Source organism: Vombatus ursinus, unplaced genomic scaffold, assembly GCF_900497805.2.
Source record: "Vombatus ursinus unplaced genomic scaffold, bare-nosed wombat genome assembly UNPS02014811.1, whole genome shotgun sequence".
NCBI classification, from domain to species: Eukaryota; Metazoa; Chordata; class Mammalia; order Diprotodontia; family Vombatidae; genus Vombatus; species Vombatus ursinus.
The window spans coordinates 6,567,828-6,572,726 of NW_020954589.1; positions in this window are offsets into that span (position 1 = coordinate 6,567,828).

A 4,899-nucleotide genomic window follows, 5' to 3' on the forward strand; every position below is an offset into this window, starting at 1 on the left:
GGGTATGCACAGTTTTATAACTTTTTGGGCATAGTTCCAAATTGCTCTCCAGAATGGTTGGATCAACTACTGAAGCTTCTTAAGCAGAGGAATGAACTTCAGAAATATCACTTTGGCACTTGTGCAGAGGACAGTTTAGAGAGGAGAGAGATTGGGGCTAAGGATACTAATTAAGAGATGATTGCAGTAGTCCAGATGAATGTTTAAAGAGAGATGATCGAAGAGAGATGGTTTGAACCAGGTTAGTTGTGTAAATAAAGAGAAAGGGATGAATGTGAGAAATGTTGAATTAGTGGAATTGACAAGGCATGGCATTGATTGGATTGGAGGATGAGAACAGAAGTGAAAAGTAAAAAATGACACCTAGATTTTGAAACTGAGTGACTTAGACTTAGAACGGAGGTGCCTTTAATAGATAGAGGAAAGTTATAAGAACAGGAGGAAAGGAGAGGAAGATAGGAGGGAAAATAATGAGTTCTGTTTTAGACATGTCAAAGATGCAGAAATAGCCCTAAGAAGAGAGATGAGAGTCATCGGGAAAAGAGATGATAATTGGAATCCATGGGTCACTGATGAGATCACCAAAAGAAAAAGTGTAAAGAAAGAAGAGAAAAAGACCCTGGACAGAGGCTTGGAGACACTCATTCAATAAGGGACAGCATGGTGATGATACTGCTATGAAGGACAGAGGATGAGGTAGATAGAGATCCATGACAGAGCAATGTCGTGAAACCCATGGAAGAGAAAGTGTCCAGAAGGAGATGGGTTATTAGCATTGTCAGATACCATAGAGAGGTCACAGAGGATGATGTCTGATAAAAGGCCACTGGATTTGTCAATGAAGTGATCACTGGTGACCTTGGAGAGAGCAGTTTTAATTGAGTGGTGGGGACAGAAGCTAGAATACAAAGGGCTGGGAAATGGGCAGGAGCTGTTAAAACAGTGAAAAAGTGGCATAGAAAGTTTTCTTTACAAGTATTATTTTAAGAAAAACATGTTGTAAACCCCAAAGTACTGCACTATTATGACTGATGGTCATACCACCTTTGTATCTCCTAATTAATATTTTTCCCAGTATCATATAGTTTCCTCATGTAGAATGAGGAAAAAATAGAGGATCTGAAAATGGCCATCCTCTTTTCTTCCCTCATCTTCTATTGCTCATGACAGGAAGAAGGAAGAGGAAAGGAGGATCGAGGTGGTAAGATTTTGGGCTCCACATGGACAGGGCTGCCTTTGCCTTTTGGCCTTTTGCCGTATAGACTAAGAGCTTCAGGAAGGCTATGCTGCCACTGCTGATGCATCTGAACCAGACCTGTGGGGGAGGAGAGTTCAAGGTCCAAAGAGCAGCCAGTCAAGGACTATTGTGGAGAGACAGCAACCATGACATTGTGAAACCTCTGGACTGGTAAAGACCAGGAGACTGAACCATCTCTTGTCACTCCCCCAAATTTCTTCATTGTTTTCACTGGTCTAGACCCAGACCTAGAGCTGAACCCCGAACTCCATCCAGGACTATTCCCTTTATCCCTTGTCCATGAACCTTTGGGTTTGAAAGGAGGTTCTGAGAGATGGCATATCTAACATGTAATGGCATTCAAACTTTTCTCCTTACAACTTCACTAAGTTAAATAAACTTTGTGACTGCAGAAATCGATTGACTGGGCTTTATAAACACAGAGGGTCATTCAGAAGGAAGAAGGAAAATCTCAGATATAAGGTGGGGCATAGCAAGCTAGAGATTTTCCTATTTTAGTAATCCTGAAAATATTTTATAACAACCCCTGAAGTAAAATTCATTAAATGGTGTTGGTGTTGGTGGTAGGTGTGTGTGTATGTATGTATGTGTGAGAGAGAAAGAGAAGAAGAAGAAGAGGGAGAAGGAGAAGGAGAAGGAAAGGGAGAGGGACAGGGAGAAGGAGAAGGAGAGGGAGAGGGAAAGGGATGAGGAGAGGAGAAGGTGGGTTATCCATCCAATACACTAACTTGGTGGAAGTGGGGGCGGAGTCCCGAGATATCATGGGATATTTCAGAGGAAGGCTTTTTCATTTTAGGCAGGCATCAAAGCAACTCTGATGGGACCGCTTGGATTGAAAAGACTGCCATTTGTTGGACAAATTATGTATCATATGCACTCCTTGATTTGGGGTAATGAGGTGGCACATTGAATAGATTTCCAGGCCTGGAGTTAGGAAGACTCATCTTCCTGCGTTCAAATCTGGCCTCAGATACTTACTAGCTGTGTGACCCTGGGCAAGTCATTTAACCCTGTTTGCCTCAGTTTCCTCATCTGTAAAATGAGTCCGAGAAGGAAATAGCAAACCACTCCAGTTTCTTTGCCAAGAAAACCCCAAATGGAGTCACGAAGAGTTGAACAACTCCTTGATAAGTACAGTGATAATCCCCTAGCTTCCTTAAGGAAGACAGCACTCCAGTTGGTTGCTAATGCTGCAGCAGCAACCCAAATGTCACACAGAGTCTCTGAAAGGTATTGTATAAGAGCCAACACCTATGTCACATCAGTATTATTATTAAACTTCATCACACTTTCCTGACACATGCTTAACAAATACTTGTTAACTGATGGCCTGATTCTACACATAAGAGGGAGACATGGAAGTAGATTAAGTTTTCTGGGACAATGACCTGGATTAAGGCTAATTGGTTTGTGGGGGAAAGAGAAGGAACTCCCTGGAAGGGAAGGGATGGAGACCTGGACATTTGTCTTCCCCATTGGTTAGCCAAGTAGTCCTCCGAATAGTGCCCTGTGCTGGTCACTCAGGAGGAAAGGAAAACGAAAGAGCAAACACAAGCCTAAAAAGAGCTCCAAGGCCAAAAGGAGTGTCCATTCTCATCCTCAGGGCACTCCTTTTCTGATAGAGGAGGACAATGGGTCTCTAATGCTGAGAGTTGAGGGGATATTATATAAGACAGCAATCAGGAATAATCAGGGAAGGCTGTCTGGAGGTCTTGATCCTCTCAAGACTTGAGTGTAAAGGATGTGTGTCATGGGGAGGAGGCCTCTGGGGGACACTGATTTATGGAAGGGAGTATGTTCCAACCCCAAACCCCTTAGCCCAACTTTCTCTCTCTGAGTACTTTAGCATGATTTACAACTGGGGACTGGGTGAAAAGAGGGAGAGGAATAAGAATCTTCTATTCTGCCCCAGGAAGCAAAGCTCATTCTGGAGTCTGTTCTAGGTCAGAGACCCTTGCTAGTTGCAAAACTGGATCTCTAAGGGAGGTGGGGATTGGAAAGGGGAAGGATGGACCCAGAATGGATGCTACAGGGTCATATGACTAACTTCTCAAGAGTATCATGACTGAAGGGCCAGCCCAGGGAGGGAGAATTTATTGCTGGGAGTCTGGACATCTGGGTCCCCTGAGGAAGAAGAGACTGGAATGAATGGTGAGAGTAGGGGAGGTGGAGGAATTTCTTCTTAAGTTCCCCCAAATTTCAAAAATCATTATCCTTTTCCTCACTCTTTGCCCTCCCCTACAGGATGGTATTTTCACCCTGCCCCCATCACAATATAGAACTCATGAGTTCCCAGTTCCCAAGCTCTGGTCAGTTATGTCTGGCCCTGGGGTGGAGTCAAGGGCCCCACTCTACTCTGAAACAGGAACCAGTGGTTGGAGGACAGGAAGTGCAAGGGCAGAAGTCTTGGGGCCAGTTACAGGCAACCCTCCTCTCTCCCTCCCCTCTCTACCCTCAGCTGTGTCTGTCTCTGGGGACCAGCTTTTCCTATCAGTCATGTAGGGCAACCCCTACTTTTTTTTTAATTAAGTTTTTTTTTCAATGAACAGAAATCTATTTTCTCTCTGACTCATCTAATTGAAAAAGAAAAAGACAACAAAAACAAAATTCTTGTAACAAATATACATAATCAATCAAAACAAATTTCCATATTGGCCAGATCCAAAAAATATGTCTCATTTTGCACACAGAGTACATCTCCTTTCTGTCAGGAAGTAAGGGGCGTGTTTCATTATGAGTCCTCTGGAATCATGGTAGGTCATTACATAAATCAGAGTTCTTAAGTCTTTCGAAGTGGTTTAGTTGCTTAATTATTGTATAAGTTGTTCCCAATATTTTGCCCGTTTCTGTATCAGCTCATACAAGTCTTTCTGGGTTTAACTGAAATTGTACCTTTTATAATTTCTCAAGGCACATTAGTATTGTATTACATTCATATGCCGAATTCGTTTAACCATTTCATAATTGATGGGCACACCTTAGTTTCCAGGTCTTTTCTAGTATAAAAAGAGCCGCTATAAATATCTTTTTTACTTATGACTCCTTTTCCTCTTTATCTGATCTGTTTGGGGGTGTAGGCTTAGTAGTGATATTGCTGAATCAAAGGGTATACACAGTTTAATGACTTTTGGGGAATAGTTCCAAATTGATTTTTAAAATGGCTGTATCAGTTCATAGCTTCACAACGTTAATGGGCCTGTTTTCTCCTAGCCCCCCCAACAACTGTCATTTTCCTTTTTTTTTATCAGCTTTGCCAATCTGATGAATGTGAGGTAGAATTTTGGAATTACTTTAAATTGCATTTCTTTAATTATTAGTGATTTAAAACATTTTTTTCATATGGCTCTTGATAGCTTAGATTTCTTCCTTTGAAAATTGCCTGTTCATATCCATTTATCAATTGGAAAATGACTCTTATTTTTATAAATACGAGCCAATTCCTTATATGTTTTGGAAATAAGACCTTATTCAGAAAGACTTGCTGCAAAGATGTTTTCTTTCTAATTTTAGGAGCATTGGATTTGTTTGTGCAAAAAATCTTAATTTTACGTAATCAAAATTGTTTCTATTCTATGATCCTCTCTATCCTTTGTTTGGTCATAAACTCTTCCTCCCTTAACCACAGACCAGAAAGGTAATCT